A 21713-nucleotide genomic window follows, 5' to 3' on the forward strand; every position below is an offset into this window, starting at 1 on the left:
TTAAATCGAAATTCGAGTTAAGTCGCTACTCTAGGAACTGATCTCAGTCGTAGACCGAGGACTCCCCGTAGTGGAAACAAACCTATAGAATTTATTTATTTCAACACAGACAGTGGAGTTCCAAATAAAAACAGGTAGTCCAAGAATACTCACGGGCATATATTCCTTATCCACTGCAAAGAATGACTGTTACAGCTGCTCATTACTGAGGAGTTGAAATCATCTTGGTTTATCTGCGCCTGTATTATACTGGGGCGGCACGCTGGGTCAGCTGGTAAAGCGTTGGCCTCACAGTTCTGAGGTCACGGGTTCAATCCTGGATCCGCCTGTGTGGCGTTTGCATGTTCTCCCCGTGCCTGCATAGGTTTCCTTCCGGCAGTCTGGTTTCCTCCCACATCCCAAAAACATGCAACATTAATTGGACACTCGAAATTGGCCCTAGGTGTGATTGTGTGTGCGACTGTTGTTTGTCTCTATGTGCCCTGTGATTGGCTGGCAACCAGTTCGGGGAGTACCCCCCCTCCTGCCCGTTGACAGCTGGGATAGGCTTCAGCACTCCCCGAGACCCTCGTGAGGATAAGCGGCAAAGAAAATGGATGGATGCTAACTAAGGGGTGGGAAATATATATAAAACTAGAAAGTGTCGATATGGCAAAGTCAAATATGGATTTCAGTGAGATGATGAAATCTGAAGTCGTGTATTATTAATGTTTAGTGTCAAAAAAAACATGATGCACAGCTGCCAAAAAAGTTTCTGTTTTAAACACATTATCTCTGTGACATGCAGTCTCTGAAATAATGGCGACCAAAACTGAATTCTGAAGTCGACTTGATATACTGTATGTAGCACACTCTGGGTGGCATTCGCTCCCATTACCCCAAGATGGGACAAGCTCGTCGTGGAGAAACCAACGCAAGGCTCCCACTAATTACAACCATTAAATGCAGCGTAATCATTTCTTGCATGACTGGTTAGAGCGTCTTCCCCACAGTTCAGAGGTTGGCGTTTGCATGTTCTTCCCGTGCCTGCGTGGGGTTTCTCTGGGAACTCCAGTTTCCTTCCCTATCCCTAGGTGTTATTGTGACTGCAGCTGTTGTCTGTCTCATTGTGCCCTACGATTGGCTGGCAACAATCATGACAGCTGGAATAGGTTCCAGCACTCCTCGCGACCCTTGTGAGGATAAGCAGAAAATGGATGGATGGATGAATGGATGTATTATACTGCCCCCCCCCACGAACAACACAAGGACCATCACACTCTTCATTAATTGAAGCAAAAATGAGGCAAAACTCTTTCATTTCTTTACATTCTAAGTATGTCAATAATATACAATGTTTTTAAGTAAATTATTCAAATATTTTTCTCATCAGAAACCAAATGGCAAATATTTTTCTTTTTTTTTTTCAGGCCAGAACAAATTAACGGCATTTACGTTCATCTCAATGTGGGAGGGGGGGACACGATGATTTGAAATATGATTGTATTACAGGTATGGTGCCAGAATGAATGAAACTGTATTGTTGAGAATATGATTAATTGTTTAAAATCTCAAAAATATGTATAGAGTGACACGGCCTTGAGTACCAGGTGGATCCTTCATTGTAGATGCGAACCAAAGCGAGCCCAGCAACACCCCGTAGGATATTCTGAGAAGTTAAGAATTAGTGCGCGATTAGCCTAATGCTCCGCAAAGAGGAGAAAGTAGCGCTTTAAATGTGACAGAGAGTAAAAATCCACTTCTGCGGACAAGAATTACTCACGCAAAGGAGCAAAATGGGGGGTTTAGATGTGTACAGTAGGAGGACTGCTCGTGTTTAAGCTCCCTACAAAGTCTCCCGCCGGCGGCATTATGGCGCCCGTGCACCTGTCAGACAACACAAGACGACGAGCCAACGCGCCTTCATCAAAAGCGGCCTAGCAAATATTAGACAACCTTCAAACATTAGCGATGCCGTGTCCCGCTTGCACGTGGAAAATGATTTATTTTAAAATAGGGAAGACTTTTTTTTTTCACCGTGCAATCACAAGCGCACACACACACACGCACACACTCGCACAAGGGACACTACATTAAGTACACTTGCAATATCTGCTGTGCTCTGGTGGCAAAAAGTGCAACATTTCTATTTTTATTGTTTAAGAGTATTTGTGGACTGTAGTCACACACACACACACACACAGTCTCTCCATTCCAGAGTGTCTCTCTTGGCTGCTCTGCTTCCAGTCTGTTTGTGAACGTTCAAATTATTGTCCAATCAGAGTGGAGCCCCCTTGTTGCCATGTCGATGTAATCTGCCCAGGGCCTTCAGAATTACTCGTGCTGGTTGCTGCATCTGATGGAGCAATGGGACTGCTTCTTTGTCCAATCATATTTCAAATTCACCCTCGCAGGGCCAGAATGCTAGCCCTCAATGACATCCGCATTTTTCCACACTCCGATTGGTCAGACGAAAATGTTTAACAGCCAAGTTCAACTAGCAAAAGACAGCACATATTACTGTAATTTCCGGCCTATAAACAGCGACTTTTTCACACGCTTTCAACCCTGCGGCTTATGCGATGATGCGGCTAATTTTTGCATTTTTTTCTAACGGCCGCAAGGGGGCACTCGAGCGGAAAAGGTAAGAGTGAGACTGGTGGAATATATGTGCCAAGGAAGTGACTTTTACCAGTATGTGTGTTTTTTAACCAGCCCTGTGGTCTCCGCGCTCGCATTAGCGCTGAGCTAGTGTTTTGCTGCTGTGTTACTGCTATGTCTCAGTGATTTTTACCGGTATGTTTTTTTCCCGTCACTGTTAGTACCGCGCTAGTGTGTTACTGCTGGACCTCAGTGACTTAGGTATGTTTTTTTTTAACCGGTGCTGTTCACGCTGTGCTACCGTGTTGGTACTGTGTAGCTGCCGTGGCTGTTTATTTTTAATTTTTTTTTTTACCAGCCCTGCTCGTGCTACCGTGTTGTTGCTATGCTAAGCTAAGCTAAGATATTAAAACTTCGTAAACTCTTTCTGTGTAGCGTCTTTCAATGTAAATATCTCGTGTTTCAATGTGGGCACTTGTGGCTTTTACACAAGTGCGGCTTATGTATGTACCAAATGTTATTTCCTTTCCAAATGCTCTGTAGGCCGGCAATTTCGGTACATACAATACATTAAATAATCAACACTCGTGGTGAGTGTGATGTATTTTATGTGTATGTTTTGTGTTTTTGTCACATTATTAGAGAAATATTTGTATCCCGAATTGCTCCTGTTGATGTACGTCGCACAGTTGCATCCCGTTATACTGCGTTTTTGGACAGTAGTATTGATGATTCCTATAATCGCGATGCGATAGGGGTGATATTAAGAGGAGAATTTTGATCCTATTGAAGGTCCCGGGTACCAAACCAAATGCAGCCCAGAGTGTTTGCGGAGAAGCGCCGAGGTGCTGAAGAACAACCTTCACCCGAGCAGATCAATCTAACTGTGACACTTCATTTAGGCTGCATTGATGTGGAATTAGGGCCCATTACGACTATTGGCAGGATCCGACAGTGAGGCTTCGGCTGAATAGCACAGGTAAGGCTTCTTTTTTTTTCTTTTTTTTTTTTTAGCCACATATTTGATTTCTTTTTCTGCCTCTCTCCCATTCAAGCCCATCATCGGTAGCGCTAATCAACTAAAAGAACGCGTAGGGGGTTTTCTCCCCTCCTCCTCCCTTCGGTCCACTTTGCCTCAGGGGATCATATCAAAGCCTTTTCACGGATTGATTTCAACTCCATTAACTTTTAATATTTCGAATCTGTATATATTTTAAAATCTACTATCTGGATACACTCGGCCATCTCATATCACTAAGTGACGCCTGACCTAATCCAAATGAGTGATTTTCATCATTTAGAGTACTTGTTATCGTCGCGTCCATTTGAAAAAGAAGTCACTTTTATATAGTTATTGTATATTTTATATAGTATCCCAACATAGACATGTCTGTCCATCTATTTTAATCTTGTTTCAGTTCACATCTGGAAAGGACGAGGTTTAGGGCAAAAGTGGACTACGCATTGATTGATTGATTGATCCCACACCAGACACCACAAATGGCCCCTAATACCAACTTACAATGAAAGTGTCAAACTTTTGTTCTTTTAACGTCACAAATAAATCCATTGCTAACTAAACCAAGACAGCTATAAATATGAAAGCCAGACTCCAAATGTATTTTTTTTTCTTAATTCACAATCATATCCCCATCTGTTTTTTGGGGGGCAGTGAAAAACTGAATTATTGCTTCATACAGAACTAGCTTTTTGTGCACTGCATTCTGCGCTTTCAGCCGTGATGAACGTGTCCCATGGTGGAACTTTAACATAATTTAATATTAATTGATGGATTGATCCATTACATCGACTGATTGAAACAAACGGCATAACTTTTGCTATGTCAGCTTTCTGGTATTTGCCATGTGATTGTGAATTTGTTAAACTGACAGCAGAGACGCATTCCTGTTGATGGCTAGCAGAATATTTTCAATGAGAATTTGAACTTACTCTAGGTTTGGTTTGTTTACCAGCGTCAGCTCGTTCCTTTTCTTTTTGGCGTTCTCACCTAAGTACCAAACCCGAACTTACATCTGCATCCTGGTTTCAAATGACTCGTGCAGAATGTGACGAGGTCGTCCAGCTTCCATTGTATCCATGCGTTTTTTTCCGTAAACTCGATTTCTACTATGGCTTCGCAACAGATTTTTCAGACCACTATTTGCAGATACTCCAACAGTCATTGTACTTAAAATGAGAGCATTTTTTTTTTTTTAACTTTTTTTACTTTCACCACAAGGGTAAACACAAGTTACGTGCCTCGCTCGTCTTCGCTCTACTAAACGCAGATCGTTTTGCTAACTCAACACCGGTGGTGGGCGGCGCTTATGGACACTGTCATTGTAAACATCTTTCGATGAACAATAGCCGAAACTGAACTAGAATGATGTGAAAAAGATACCAGTGGCTAGTCTGTGCCAAGTTGCTCCATACTGAAATGATGGCTATATCCCCATCTCACACCCTTGAGATACACTTTCAAGTTGCTTATCCTCACAAGGGTAACAGGAGAGCCAGAGCCTATGCCAGCTGGCTTCAGGCGAAAGGCAGACAACACCCTGAACTGGTTGCCAGTCAGTTGCAGGGCAGATGTCAACACCATCACTGAGTGGGAATCGATCCCACGCTGCCCGCACTAAAGTCAGGCGTGTGTACCGCTACATCATCAGTGACTCCAGCTTTCAAGTGACATGCTATGAAATAAAAACAAAAGTACAGGAACATCCAGGCATTTTTTTTTATCTGGGTCAACTAGAGCTTACTATTACTACGTTTAGAAACTGTTACCATCTAAACAAAGGTTAGGGAGGTTGGGAGTCAGGTCAGCCTCACTACCGACCCCCCCTCCACCTCACTTTCCCTCCACCATCGCTAGAGGGTTCACACCGAGCCCCCCTACCCCACCCCTCACTGACCAAGCGGCTGAGAGGCACACAGATACCCCCTTAAGGAGCTTTGCTTTCTGCAGGAAACTTAATCTCCTTTTTAAACGCCATGCCGAGGCTCCTCACAAGCCCCTGAATGGAACATGGAGGGGGCGGGGGGGGCGGTAGCAGAGTATCTCCGAGCCCACATGGCAGCCCGGCCCAAATCTGAATACGCGAGGCGACGCTCCCGACGCCAGCGCGGGAATTAAACCTCCGACGGTCCACGCCAAATGCGCCACCTCGTCCTCTGGCCTTCGTGCACGCGGCGCCTCCTCGCATTCAGCGAGCGTGACGGCCTGTGACAGACTGACATGACAACACAGACACCTTTTTGAAGGGAATTTTATGCTGGCTTTGAGGGACAAAGATACCTCAATTCACTAGAAAGAAAACATATAGACTGCTGTGTTAGACTGGTTGCTATCAAACAGTCCTGAGACGGCCGCCGCCATTTCTTGAACCATCTTTGGACCACGTTCCTTAAAAATTGACAGAAATTTGAAAAAAATCACCCTTGTTTTGACTACATACCATCTGTTTTTTTACATCATTGGAAATCTTCTTTTTTGGTTCAAATTATTTTTATTTGTTGGCTGTCAGGGTGACATAACAACCTACAAAACAATAATTATTTACTTGGGATTTCTCTGCTCTTACATTGGCTGCCGAGCAGATCCCAGAACCGGAACAGCAGTATATGGCCCTCCACATTATGTTTTCTTTCATTTCTTCAATCAATCATGTAACAGACCAATTTAGGCTTGTTTGGCCTTGCTCTATTTTTTCTAACATTTCGGTCAAGTGTGATTATCTAGGTGAGGGGTGTCAAAAAGTCATTTTTGTTGTGGGCCCCATTGTCGTTATAGTCTCCCTCATAAGGCCGTTATGACTGTGAAACCATACAAATCTACCAAACTAGTTTTGGAATCAGAAATCAAGGTTAATGGGTTTTTCAACTATTGTTCATGTTTAGTAATAAAAACAAATCTTGCAATATCTCAACGTTATCATTTATGATATGACAATTGACACATGGTTTCTCTTCGCGGGCCACATAAAATCATGTGGTGGGCCGGGTCTGGCCCCCGAGCCTCGGGTTTGCATCATTGTTGTTCATGAGCCTTTTTCAGAAAAACAGTAACTTCTGTCACACACACACACACAACATACTTGAGACTTCATTAGGTAGACTTGGGTTCTGAATCTCCTCTCAAAATGATTTTTTAATCAAAATGTAATCGTCTGAACATATTTAAATTTCAGTTGATTTGAACTGCCTGTTGTCATCTTCCTTGATGTGAAATCTGTGAAATCCAGATTAAACTTGATTAGCCTTCATAGTTTTTCAACCTGCATATTCACTTACGTACCCACCTAGTTTGATATCTAGCTAGCTGTTAGCTAGATATCTAGCTAACTTGCAATATTCGCCCCTTTTGTGCATTTGTTTCACATTCATCAGGAGAAAAACACCGATGGAGTGTGTTTTATAGCCTAGCAAAAACGTACAGATGACAACATCATCTCCGCTTTCAGTCAGTGGTCTTGAGTGCGGAAGACTGAACACGAACCCTGACTGAAGTGCGTTAAAATCTCACCGGCGGTTTATCCTGGGAGGAGGGGTGACCAATTACCCGCCAAGCAAGGAGCGACATCTTCTGCGCCCTTGACCTGAAGCGCCGCGGGCCCCGTGCACTGACATGTTTTGTTTTTTTTTTTAAATTCCCCAAAGCAAACACAGCCAAGCAACTCATAAATACCCTGAAAAAAAGAGTTTAGAGTGCCGAGGAGGCCCAAGAAAACAAGATACGCGCACGGGCAAACAGGCCTCAAAAAGCCCCCCGACATGGTGTCTTTAGTTAACCCAACAGCGGTTCCGGCGTTCGCTGGTCTGGGACCGAGAGGAAATTCCCATTTCATTGCTGTGGGCACAAACGCACGGAGAGTCGCAGCGCTCCATTTCATGCCCAAGTTACGCAAGAGGAAAAAAAGGAGGACCAACAGCCTCGAAACCAGTTTTCTCCCGCTAATATTTCTTTGAAAGCATTTTTTTTCTTTGCATCTTACCACTTTATCTACTGAAACATATTTGATATTTGGTTTATGGCTTTAAAGAGCATATTAAACATTTTAACCCCAGAATATTACTGTACATTACACTTTTTTCATTTCCCCTTTTTTCCACATAGCAGTTAATTAATATTATATATGTTCCGCATTGTTTTGTTTTTTTATTGGGCAAGGCCAATAAAAGCAAAAGATGGGAAATGTTTGAAAGAAGGAAAACTCAAACAACAAACAGCCGTCACACCTACTGATAGATGATGTATTAATTTATTAGTTTGTTTCACCTTTTTTTTGTCTCAGGATGGCAATTGAGAACTGTACTGGGTTGCAACTAGCAATTATTTTAATAATCGATTCATCTGTTGATTATTTTTTCATTTCATCAGTGAATTGTACAGAATTTCTTTATTATTATTATTTTACTATTAAAAAATGTAGACCTTATTGCAAATTGTGCATTTCCCATTTTGATCGGTAATGTGAAAAAAATAATTGTTTATCAAAGAATCAGAAGTTTGAACATGTCTTTGTCAGCTTTACAGTCACATTACAAATACTATAGTAATATTTAAATTTTTTATTTAAAATCTACTTTATTATTTGTATATGTAACTTACTGTTAAGAGGATCAAGGATTGGGACAATTTTACTTTAAAAAATATATTGAAACTCATTAGAGGAAAGTCATTATTGATTAATTTGACATAAGTTATTGATTGATTGATAAATCATTGCACCTCTAATATAATGTTATACTTTATAAAAACATACAGCCATGACATAATTAAATGAAAATTTACAAAAATTATTATCATTCTGGTATATGCTCGCCTTGGTCCCCTGAATATATCAACAAATACTCTGTACAGAAAGCTCAGCTCTTCTCTTATCTTCTCAGTACGACAGTAATATTAGTCGTTCTTCACGAAGGATAAAGAATATATGCCGGTGATTATTATGTGATCTGTTTCCATCATTTGCCTCACTGTTTATCACATGAATGCTAATTGTTAGCTGGCCTGCTTATGGAGTTTTCCATTGCATATTAGCGTTCATTATTTGAATCAACTGCCGCCATAAAGCACACTAGGAGGGAAAAAAAAATGCCCTCATCAAGAGCTCATATCTTGAAAAATTCATAAGTCCAGTGACTCACATCTCGAGGCACCGCTGTGTGAATATTTCCGTATTGCCCTGCCAAGCTACGGGGGGGCACACAGCGGGTCAAATGACTGAAAATTAATTTCCGAATTGGGTGAAATGAAAACTTGATTCACAAATGGACTCTAATGAGTGTCTTCCTCCAGCGGTGGCATTTGTGAGGGCTTGGGGGGCATAAGAGGGATCAAGCTATGCCCAATTTGCCAAATTGAAAAAGTCAAAAGCCACGTGGATCATCCGCGTGTTCATCATCTGCATGGGCGTCTTAATTGGAATTCAATTTAGGGGCTGCTCTCGTCTGAATTTGCTCAGCCCGCTGGACCCTCAAGTACATTTGAGCGGACGTTGCTGCTTTTGTTACATGATCAAAAAGTAGATGGTTAAAGGTTTTGTGCTTTATTCGGGGGGGGGGGGATCACTTGCTTCTTTATTTTTTAAAGTTTTCCCCCCTCCCTTCCCAAAAAAACAGCCCCTCTCTCTCGCACCCTCGCTGTCCTTCTCACACACTTTAGCGCCGGTTCCTTTCATGTCATTTAGATGAATGGTTAATAAGGCAGAGCGTTAAGAGGATTATGATATGGTCGGGCTATAGTGCTGCGGCTGCTGGACAGGGAGGAGGGGCAGTCAGAGCATCTAAGGCAGTAAGAAATACGTGTGATGTGGTGGTGGTGGGGAGGGGGGTGTCAATGACTGGTTACAATACTGGGCTGAGCATCCTCCTCACTGTCAAAACTCATTAAGTCAGAACTAAGCACTTCAATAGGCCCACATCTTCTTTCCTCTCTTTTGGCCATTGGGTCTTTAAAGACCAACAGAATCTTTCTCTGCATTAATAAAGACCCTCGAAGAGGTGGGCCAATGAGAGGTGATTCAAGACAGATGAAGAAGCACGAGGGGGAGGGCCGCGGCTTTCCAATTTTAGGGTCCGGTGTACACCTATAGACGGAGATTATAAAGAAGAAAGGGCTTTCGGGCAATGAGAGATATTCAAATCTCCTACAGGTGGACTTCACCTGAAGGGCTCTCATCTCTTTGGGTGCGTTCTCAAGCAACTGTGACGACCGACGCAGCTCGAGGCAAGCGAATGTACCACGCCGGCGGCCGCGGCCTCTGGTGAATCCGCGTGAAGTGCGACACTGCATCTTTCCATACCATGCCAAGTCAATACAGTGCCAGTATTGCTGATACCTACATCGATACCAAGTACATAAAGGAATGGTATTGCAGATACTCATAGTAATACCGAGTGAATACAGGCCCAGTATTGGCTCTACCAATATCACTACCAAGTAAATACTGTAGAGATCCTGATCCTGTATCACTCATATGAATATTGATAGTGGGGCAGTAATATTAATATGGATGTAAAAATATACTGGATATATACCAAACAAAACAGGACCAGTATCGCTGATACAGATATTGGTACCAATAACTCATAACAGAGCCGGTATCGCATACATTATACTGAAATTGATGCCAATTAATTTCTGTGCCTTATCATACTGATATTGATATGATGCAGACATTAATAAGGATACTTTTGAATAATTAAGATGGATCATGAAATTGCTGATTAGTAGTGTGCAATATTGTAAGATTGATTATCAATATAGTTGTGGCTCGTACTGATAAATGATATCTAAGTACAAGCCCTGTATCGCTGATACCTATATTAATAATGATACTGATACTTTAAAATAAGTTGGGTGAAACATAAAAATTGCTGAATGAATATTCGTGAACGTCAAGTGTGTCTGTGATTTACGCTTTGATTATTGATTAGCTAAAACCCACCATATGATAAGTAATGATCAGAACAAACATATTTCTGGAATAATAACTAAACCAATTTCGTCATGCATTTCCAAATCTGAATTTTGAAGTAAAGAGTGCACAAAATCATTTCTGAGGACAAATTTCCTTTCTATCAGGCAATGTTCAAAGAAAATATCTTTTCGGGATTTTTTAAGTAATATACAAACCATACAAAATGCAATACATAAAATGTGTGGATGAAATAAAATACAAAAACAAAATAATTACTTATAAAAAGAACAAGTGTGAATGAAAATACATCAATTAAAAATAATAATAATAATAATTAAAACCCCCATTGAGAGAATATTTGACGAGATCACAGCGGCACAATGAGGAGACCTTGGTATCGATTTTATTTATGATTTGGATCGTTCTGTCCGCCACTAAGTGGACACCTCAAGACCAGAACGGGATACTTTGCTTGAGCCCACTTGCAGAAATCCGCATGGCTCACCCCGGCGCACAACATGCGCCCCACCCTCCCTCCCTCCCTCCCTCCCTCCAGTCTCAGCCCTCCTCCTCAACGCCCGGCGCCGAGGGCGTCTTAAAGGCGTCCTTAATTCAGCCAACTTTGAAGTGGCACTCCGGCAATTGCACTCAATCAATTATAAATGAAATAATCTCCTTATAATATTAAAGATTTTTCCAGTCTAAGAAATAGCGGGAGATTAGGGCGCCCAAATCAGTTTTAGCAGTATCTAAAGTGACAGCAGCAGAATCATTGGAAGGAGCGGCGAGGAACTTAAAATGATTATGTAGATCTGTGTCAAACTGGCGAATGTTTCTGCAAATCCCTCGGCTGGATCGACCGCGACGAGGGAAACAGATTATTCCTGGCCTTATTTAAGGGGTTGCACTTCTTAAGCGGGGGAAACATTCATATATATTTACAGCCACTCCCTCGCTGCGCCGCCATCTTCCTGCCTCCTGGGTCAACACGTTACACGTCCCCCTCGATAGTTGTTGTCCGTTAATTCGGCGAAGATACGCACGCGTTAGCGCGCTTTTGTGTAAGATTAAGACGCTATTTGCTTTTCACGCGACGCCTCAGGTACGCTTTTAGGTCATGTTTTCAATACATCTACTGTATTTGTATGCAGTAGGGGAATGTACAGCAGGCCTCTTTTTCCCATAAGAAATTATGGAAGTGGAAACTGCCAAAGATGGGAAAACTTTCATTACCTCCACAGGCAATTTTTAAACATTCAAATCTGTCATTAAAGTTTTGCAAAGAGAAAGAATCTGCTGTGAATGATTTAAATTAAATAAAGTACGTTGAGGCATGGTGACTCAGCTGGAAAGCATTGGCCTCACAGTTTTGTGGACCGGTGTTCAAATCCCAGCCATTTGGGTTTAATAGTCCATCCAAAATCAGGAACTTCCTTCTACCTATGTTTAATACGCACCATCAATTTGTTGATATCCATGATTCATATTTTGTTAGGGGGCGGCACGGTGGATCAGATGGAAAAGCGTTGGCCTCGCAGTTCTCATGACTGGGGTTCAAATCTCAGTCCTGCCAGTTTGCATGTTCTCCCCGTGCCTGTGTGGGTTTTCTCCGGACACTGCAGTTTCCTCCCACATCCCAAAAACATGCAACATTAATTGGACACTCTAAATTCGCCCTAGTGTGGCTGCTTATCTCGATGTGCCCTACAATTGGCTGGCAACCAGTTCAGGGCGTACCCCGCCTCCTGTGTGTTGACAGCTGAGATAGCACTCTTTTAACACTTGTGAGGATAAGCGGCTAGGAAAAGGGATAGATGAAAGTAGCTTGAGGTTCTTTCTATTCCCAAAGTTTTTCTATTTTGCTATCAAGGATATCCTTGTGTGGATGAATCACTTGAAAAAAATAAATGTTCCGTTTTGTGCTATTTCAAAAGCGTTTCTCCTGAAGTTTTTGCAGGAATTCAAAAATGTAGTTCTCACTGCGCTAATTGCATGAAGTTGAAATATAGATTGTACTTGTACTTTCTCTCGAGCCTCTTCTAACATTATTTACAGAGGCCGGAAATTATGACCCAGCGCACATTTCTATCACGCCAGGGCTCATTCATCTTTGATTACACCTTTCAGATGATATAAATTAGGCCTATCCCACACTGTTAGCTTGATGGATTACCGGGGCCCATAGGAAAGGCACTGATCAATATCATGGATTAGCCTCGGCATGAGTTCCCAGGCGATGCGATCGCGCTTGTCGACTTTGTTTGTGTGGCGCTGTTGGCCGCCGATAAAAACCTCTCAACGTCGCATTTTCAACTTTGTGGCTGACAATTAATACAACTAACCCGACCCCAAAGTCTGCTGATCAAACTTTTTCCTTCCTGGAATCCGATCGTCACTGAGGGGAAATCCAGAATTTTCCCGATGATTCCCAACACACCGTGGACGTGCTTTGGCGCCGCCCCTGTTAGTGAATGACATTTGTGAGTTTTGTTTGGCTCCCTTAAATCTATTTTTATCTTTGATACATGTTTTTTCAAAACATTTCAGGACTTGACGAGGCCTTGAAGAAGGCAGTTGATTAAAAATGGGAGTATTTGAAATAGGGTTCCGAGGATATGTTGAAGTGAGTTGAGGAGCTTCATTTGGACAAAAGTAGTCCTTTGTCACCATTTTGTGGCACCTAAAGGCAATTAAAGTACATGATACACCTTTCTGTCTTGTAAGCTGTCAATATGCAGCAGGGCTTGTTTCCCACAACATAAAATTATCATATACACAATGATAAATTAATAATTGATTAATTTTATCCACTGATCTGATCAGTGACATTATACTGGCTAATATTTAGCATTTTATGCACATTTTGTGATCAACAGTAATGTCATAGATCGCCGATCCGACGAGTGAAGTCATTGATCGCACCCAAGAATCAAGACGTCGCAGCCGACGCAATCTCGTTTATTCCGAAAACTTTCTACTTGTAATCGTGTATGTTTGATTACGGAAAAAAATTGTTTATTTACCGTCATGTGGAAAGCAGTTGCGACCTTCCAAATCTACAAAGTTCTACTTCAAATTTGTGATTGTAATGGTAGAAATAATCCCCAATTTCCACATTTTCCTGATATAATGAGGGAACACTCCTCACTTTTCCTCTCTTTAATTAAAGTCAATTAATTATTATTTTTACGTGTTTATATAGTGTGTTATTTCCTTATACTTTAGTAGTTAGTGTCTTGTCACTTATTTCCGAATTGCACGATTTATATGTTACCAAATGCTGATTAAAAAAAAAAAAAGGTATTCGTTTTTGGGGCTGGAATGATTCAGTGCATTTCCATTAATTTAAGCGGGAAACATTAAACACGTCGGTTTACAAATATTTCGGGGTGCAACCGGGGTAAATGAAACTAAATCAATTCGTAAACCGAGGTTCAACTATAAAGTGGCTAAAAAGGTTATTTACAGTATTTTCCGCACTACAAGGGACACCTAAAAGCCTTTCATTTTCTCAAAAGCCGAAGGTGTGCCTCATATATGGATCCATATTGAGCCTTTAGTGCGGCTCCATCTAATGGATGCACAACGTAACCTCAGCCTCTACTGTAGCGTCTATTCTATGCGCCTGATAATGTGGTGCACCTTATATATGAAAAAAAAAAATTAAAATGGGCCAATCATTGAGGGTACACCTTATAATGCAGAAAATACGGTAAATAGATATATTGCTCCGTCTTGTGGTCGGAGCAGCGATTGGTTTATTTCAACTTGCAACTCGGTGATCGGCTCCAAAAATCCTGATCAAATAAATCTTAGTAATTACAGTTAAGGAGTGAAGCATTGCTTTGAAACGGGCACCAAAAAAAGATGTGTCGCGCATTAAATCCAGCGAACGTGACGGGAAACATACTGTAGGGTTAGTATTTAACGGGCTGTATAAAAACTCTCCTTTCACACAAATAAAGGGCAAATGAACATGCTGTTAAAAATCAATCCAGGCAATTACTGTCCATCCCAGTGTCACGGTGGCACCCATTTAAAAAAAAAAAAGTGGAGGGGGTGGTGGTGGGGGGAGATGCTGAGGAGGAAGTGCGTCAAGAGTGACAACTTCATGTTTGGGTAATTATCAGCACTCCTGCCATGTGCTGAGGGGCCTCTTAACAGCCTCATTGTTGCTGTTAAACACTTTGGCCTGCTGATTGATGAATGAAAGGAGAACATGGACACACACACACACACCTCTCGTGGGACTGACACATAATGTGTGTGTGTGTGTGTGTGTGTGTGGTGTGTGTGTGTGTGTGTGTGTGGTGTGTGTGTGGTGTGTGTGTGTGTGTGTGTTGTGTGTGTGTGTGTGAGAGAGAGAGAGACCCCCGCCAGCTGGGCTGACTAAACACAACACAACAACACACACACGGGCGGGATTGTGAGGACTATACCACACGCTGGGGTGGGGGCGGATGGCTATCAATACATTATTCATAACCATCTGACGGGACGGGACGCACGCACACAATGTGAAAGCGGCCACTTTATCATTTCGGGGGACGGGTGCGAGCGAGACGCCTCCATGCGTCCTTTAACTGCACAGTCATCATCTTCAGTGACACTCGCTGCTCTTTCAATCTCATTCATAATCACGTCGCGTCACTCAAACGTGCGAATATTAGCAAGTGTATCGTGTCCGCGTGTATCACTGTTACTTATTCTTAGAAACGAAACACAAAAAACAACACAGCTTTGACTTCTGAATATTTTGATAACCTCACTGGGCCAGCAAAGTAATAAAAGATACAGGAGTTTCCCAGAATAATTAAACTCCTGGCCTATCAAATATCATTGAGACTAGAAACTCTTTAATAAGATTTCAAATATGTCTGCACAGGGCCGGCTAGCTGGCCCACAATATCGCTGTCATGAGCAAGGCTGGACGACTGTCAGAGGGGCGTGGCCTGGCCACCGCTCTGGGCGGTGTCACTTTTAGCACCTGTCGCCGGCCACAGCTGTTTTCCATGTGGACTCTAATTCGACCATGTATTTAAGTTTGGAGTTTTGTCAACTGGCGTTGCCAGTTCGTTGCCTTGTGTCAGTGTGTTGCGTTCACTGCTATTTGGATTTTCCACCACTGAGAGTAAGTGTTGAGCTATCCTCGTCACAGCGATTCTACCCCCTTTGGTTACTCCCGTTTGCACCACAGTCATCGGACCTTGCTGAATGTCTTTTTGGAGCCTGTCTAGCGTCCTGTTGTTGTGCCTCTGCCTTATTTTGGACTGCTTTTTGGTATTGACCCGCTTCCAAAATAAAACCACGTCTAGCATCATGTCCTCGTCTTGGAGTCCTGCATTTGGGTCCGCCCCTGCACCGTTGGTGACAGCGGCAACCAGCGTGTAGCACCGTAGCGTGAAAATTATGAACTTTACATGCTGTAATGCACGTGTATCAAACTCGAGGCCCGGGGGCCAGATCCGGCCCGCCGCATAATTTTATGTGGCCCGCAAAGGGCAAAATCATCGGTGTCAAAATCTGTGATTCTTTTGAAATTGTCATATATCATAAATGATAATGTTGGGATATTTTTGTTACCAAACATGAATAATGGTTGAAAAACCCCTTCCACTTGACAAAAGTAGTTTAAACATTTCAAGTGTAAATATGAGGCAATTCAGGGTATCTATGGTTTCACCATAACGGCCCTCTGAGGGAACTCGTAACTACAATGTGGCCCGAGACAAAAATGAGTTTGACACCCCTGCTGTGATGTGACTTCCGAAAACGTTATGACATGGAAAAGGTTGACTTGCACTCGCTCAAAAAATTTGGATCAGCGCAAGTAGTTCAGCGGGGCCCAGTGGTTAAGATCATCAGCTGCCGCATCATTTAAAAAGTTTTTGAAATGATAAACGTTGGTTTCATTTTTGCGTAGCACAAAATGCTGTCATTTGTGTGCTGTTATTGACTTGTTAAATATATATTATTGTTTTTATTCTGAATTGTAGGAATAATTTTTACAAAGGGTGCTTTTCTTCTTGAGTACAAGTAATGGAGTACGTGTCATACAATTACTGCAACATTCCTAATCACCGCCACCCTGCCCAATAAAAATTGACAAAATGACGAGACCTCATTCCGTCAAAAAAGTCCATGGTACACGTTGGAAATAAAATATTGCTGGCTCCCCCGGGGTCCGACATACCTGCCAAGCGCCGTGAGGGAGCCCATCCAGCACCTTCGGTTCTGCAGACGTCCCGTCGTCATTTTCTTTTGCCTAATGCCGCATGCGGCCCTTCCCTGGGGGTCAGCCAAAGCCTTTCTAAGAAGGCTTTTTGCAGAGCGCGGCCTAAAACCAGATTATAAAGCAACAATAAAAACAATCCCCTATGCTCATTTCACAAAACAACACCGTACAGTAATAAAGCTTACGGGAGAAGCGTTACGCGCTCGCTAACTTGAAAATATCAGCGGCCATTATTGCGATGAAGGCCTTTAAGAGAAGACAGCACTTAAGCTGCACAGATGAGCCTTAATTCTCTAAATGTCGGAATCCGCATGACCCTCGGATGCTTTAGCGCAGATTTGACGACAAAAGACAGATGTCGCGAGGTCCCTCGCACTATCGTAGCGCCCGTCCGTTTGACTGGCGTAAAGACTCGGAGCTGTTTCTAAGTGCTCCCAAATCAGATAAAAACAGACGGAGAAAACCCAACTTCTCCGTGTAAGAGCGCGGCGCTTTGTGCGGCTCATGGGGACCAGAGAGGATTACTCCTGGATGGGAGCCTGGCTTTGGGAGGACTATGAAGATGGGAATATGGACTTTATAGGATCACTCGAGTCAAATTGTGGATGGCAGCCATTGTGTGTGCCGTGCGCTTGTTCTTAGAGGGCGAGAGTTCTCCATTTCCACACAACTGGCCAGTGGAGGGCGAGAGGGTGCCGCCCGCTCCGCTCACCGCGTTACCCTGAACAGACAAAATCCATCTATCCATTTTCTTTCCTGCTTATCCTCACAAGGGTCGCGGGGAGTGCTGGAGCCTATCCCAGCTGTTAACGGGCAGGAGGCGGGGTACATCCTGAACTGGTTGCCAGCCAATCGCAGGGCACATCGAGAAAAACACCCGCACTCACAATCACACCTAGGGGCAATTTAGAGTGTCCAATTAATGTTGCATGTTTTCGGGATGTGGGAAGAAACCAGAGTGCCCGGAGAAAACCCACGCAGGCACGGGGGAGAACATGCAAACTCCACACAGATCGAACCTGAGTCCCCAGCACTGTGAGGCCAACGCTTTACCAGCTGATCCGCCGAAAAGACAGATATAAGCAGCCCTTTTCTTTTTTCAGATGAACAGGATAGAAGTGATATACTGTAATTTCTCTCAAATTTCTTAAAAATGCATTCCAGCGCACAACAGAATGTGGAAAAAATGTCACATTTTTGCAAATGTACTATTGAAATCATCCCAGTAATATTGTTGTCTCAGCTCCATTCTGTCATACTCTGCTGTAGGTTTGGGAGCCCCCCTTCCCTGGGTGATTGTTAATTACTCCCCGATAAATCCATTGGCAATTTCTCCAGGAGAAACATCACCCCCCCCCTCCCCACCCCCACTTCACATACACCCACTAGACCACTTCCTCCTTTTTTTGCTCTTTCTAAGCTTGTGTAATGAATCACTAATCACTGATTCCCTCATGAGTGTCCCCAGCCTGTTATCTCTTAATTACCCCCTGCCAGGGGGTAACAAGGCACCGTGCTAAGAGCTGAGGGGTGGGGGTAGAGGGGACGACAAATAGCATTCCAGCAAACTCCGTTTGGACCCGCAATGTATCTGAAACTTTAAAATCCAAAAGTTTGGTGTCGTTTAAAGTCTCGTGAGGACAGCAGTGGCAGCTAGTAAATGATCGTCGTCACCCGAGAGCCTCCGAGCGATGCTAGCTGACGGATTTAGAGAAGCAGAACAAAAGCGACCTGTTCTCAATTTCTGCAGGGGCTCCTCGGGACCCGAAACGGTCCACCGGTGGTGCATCTGCGCGACGGTGGGAAAATGGAGTGCGCAACTCGGTCATTTGCCCGACGCCACGCTTGGGATTCGGAAGGCCGAGGCGCAAATTGGAATCGGCCGCGAATCGGGGTCGCGGGGATTCGCCCGCCGTGCCGGCAGCGAGATGGCGCGCGTTGATATACACGGGAGGTCCGCCGGAACAATGGCCGACGCGTCCGCCAGCTGGTCTGAACAGAATTAGGGTTTGTCGCTGCCATTCAGCGTCTTTTGGGGGAATTCCCACACACGCAATTGGCTCAATTATTCCTGACCCGGGAGCTTTTTTTTTTGTTTTTTTTAAGGACATTCCCATACGTTCTCCTCCGAGCCAAAGTTGAAGATCTCCTCGTGCCCCCTTCGCAAATTCCCTTTTACGGCTCTGGAATCGAATCTGGCTAATTTCAACATATCCCGCATGGAGGATCTCGAAGCTCAATTTGAGAATAAAGACGGACCCCTGAATGGGGCCCATTTTGGAATCCCGGTTGTCCGTTTTGTGTCAATCCGTTCCTGAAAGCCTGTCAAAAATGGTTAGCTTCTCCAGCGAAACTACTTCTTTGCATCTGGGCTCCCGCTCTTGCCCCGCGTCTGCACAATTTCTTTCTATCCTCTTGTTTCTCTCCTTTTGTTTAGATAAAGCAAGGGATTAGCGAAGATTTCCCCCCGTAAAGTAGTGGTTTGATGGGCTTTTATCCCACCGTGTTGCTAAAGCTGTGTATCGCCTGGATTAGGGCCCGACAATAGGGACCCTTGTGCTGGGCCGCAGCCCGAGGGGCACAAGCGAAGCGCGGGCTCTGAGAAAGTGGGAGGAAACAAACCTGCCGGCCTCCGCGCGTCAAAGTCCGCGAGAGCGGCCTCAGCTCGCCTCCGCGGGATCGCGCCGGGATAAACTCGGGGAGGAGAGCCCGGGGTCACCTTCACAGAAGCGGAAAATGTCGTTACAGGATGTGGTGGAGCTGCTTTGCCGCTTAACTGCGCACGTCAGCGTGTCTGCTGCCCGTCCAGAAAAACTTCCTCCTTTAGCCATCCTGGGGACATTTGCGCCAATGTTTTTTTTTTCTTTACAGATGATTTGATTGCAGTATAATTCCTGTGTACATACATACAGAATGTTTTTTTCCCCATTGAATAGTTGATGATAGGCTTCACAAAAAAAAAGGATTATTACACTTTCTCCTTTTTTTGTATTTTTACGTGAGCTCAGATTCCATGTGGCACGATGCTGCCTCTCACAGGTCAGGTTCGGTACTGCAACAGACGTCCAGTTGGCATGAGGAAACCATTGATCATAAAGAAAAAAAGACTGGATAAAGCATACACATTGAGGGGTATGTCGATTGGTTGAAGGCAGTTGGCCGCCATCTTGGTCCTCCCAAAACGTGTGGTGGACATGGTTTACAGGTTGAATTATGCCGGGGTTTTTTTCTCAAAGTTTGGCATGTTGAATTAAAACTGGCCGTGTGAGCTTGACATTTTTTCAGTTGTGGTAACATGAAGGATTTTTAATTTGACTTGGTAAGCCAAAAAAGGCTAAGTGCAAAGGAAAGACATATAACAGCGTGACTACCAAGAAACCTTGCATATTACCTGGGGCCTGATTTCCGTGACATGTTAACTTTTCCCAAAATACGTTGTGAAGCACTATCATCATAACATATTGTCATAAAAACATTAAATTTTAAGTCAATCAGTTAGATATATTTTGGAAATAAGGACTCACAATGGGAAAATACATGCTAAACGCATCGTTCATTTGTTTTCTCTGCGACGTCCTGTTTCAGACAGAAATTTGAAACTCGTTCCCTCCAATTTGAAAATCTAATTCAATTTGCAGAGTTCTGTATTATGAAATTCATCAAAAAATTCGCAGAAAATATGTTTTCTTGCTTATCCACTGATGAAGTTTGGGAAAACATTGACATTGCTTTTTCACGAAGAACCGTCGGCCTATAAAGGTGAAGCAAACAGTGAACAGCGAACAACAATAACCGTAAACAAAACTTTGTTCAAGTAAATTAAGATCATCAGAAAATTAAAAAAAAAACCTTTACAAACAAACTTTAACAGTGTCAAAGTAAATCTCTCTAACTTACCCGTGGAATGTTTTCTCACAGTTAATCGCTGTCGCTGTACAGGTTGGCATGGTTGTTTTGGGAGTATCAAGATGGCGGATGGCGGCTTCAGTTTTGGTGGCCAATTTTTTTTTTTTAGATCAGTGAAGGAGACGCCTGATATTCAATGAAAATATGGTCGCTCTACATCTGCCGTGCATGACGAACTGCATTACATATAAAAAGTGAACACAGACCAAATTTATGCGATATTCCAAAAATTAACCCAACGTAAACGTTTTCAAAAGAGTTCCCCCCACCTTTGACCCTAGAGAACCCAAAACATCTAAATCCTCTTTTAAAATTGTGACCCCGTGGGTTCTCTAGGGTTTATGTGACCTATGACCTACCAACAACTCAATTAATGAAACGCAAAAATTGAGAGGGAAATAAAAGTAACTTTGTGGATGTGGTTGCAAAAGTGCGCACATCCTCTTACAACAGGGTTGTGGCTCTGTTCAGAATTCATCTCATGTTAAATTGGAGTCAGCGCATCCTTGCCACTATTGAAAGAACCGCTGACAAACACTAAATAAATTTCAGCTGTTCCCGAGCCTGGACAAAAATGGGTGGGTTAGCATCTGGCGTTAAAAAAACAAAACAAAAACGGTGCCAAACAAATCAGGCAAGTGGTTCGCTGTCAGGACAACAGTCCGAATATCGGTCTAACTAACAGCCATAAGTCAGACTTTATTTCCCACCCCCAACACTGATTGCTATTTTGAACTGTTCATAATTCCATCCACGATTTGTAAGGCCCCAGTTCCAGATGACAGTTGGGGGGGAGGGCACAGCCCTAAATTATGATGCTGCCAGGACCGTGCTTAGCTGTAGGGATCATAATGTTCTTTTAACGATGAGTAGTGTTGTGTTTGCACCAAGTATACGTGACAGGATTATGGGCCTAAAAGGTCAAGCTTGATGTCACTGAACCATGTCAAGACCACCCGGAACACAAGTGGGAAAATGTGTCATGGTCCAATGAAAACACGGTTGAACTCTTTAGCCATGAATCCAAAAGGTACGTTTGGTGCTCATCACAAAACCGAGACAAAGGA

The 21713-nt window shown here is 43.2% G+C and overlaps 1 protein-coding gene across 1 annotated transcript in view; it reads left to right on the top strand.

Annotated features, from left to right (window-relative positions):
* The window catches only part of LOC133503454 (diencephalon/mesencephalon homeobox protein 1-B-like), a 48989-nt gene that overhangs the window by 18634 nt on the left and 8642 nt on the right, over positions 1–21713 (top strand). The window contains exon 2 of the mRNA XM_061825128.1: positions 3373–3559. The gene's annotated coding sequence lies outside the window, so the exon portion shown is untranslated. The remainder of the gene's footprint in view (positions 1–3372; positions 3560–21713) is intronic.

This window comes from Syngnathoides biaculeatus, chromosome 7, assembly GCF_019802595.1.
Source record: "Syngnathoides biaculeatus isolate LvHL_M chromosome 7, ASM1980259v1, whole genome shotgun sequence".
NCBI classification, from domain to species: domain Eukaryota; kingdom Metazoa; phylum Chordata; class Actinopteri; order Syngnathiformes; family Syngnathidae; genus Syngnathoides; species Syngnathoides biaculeatus.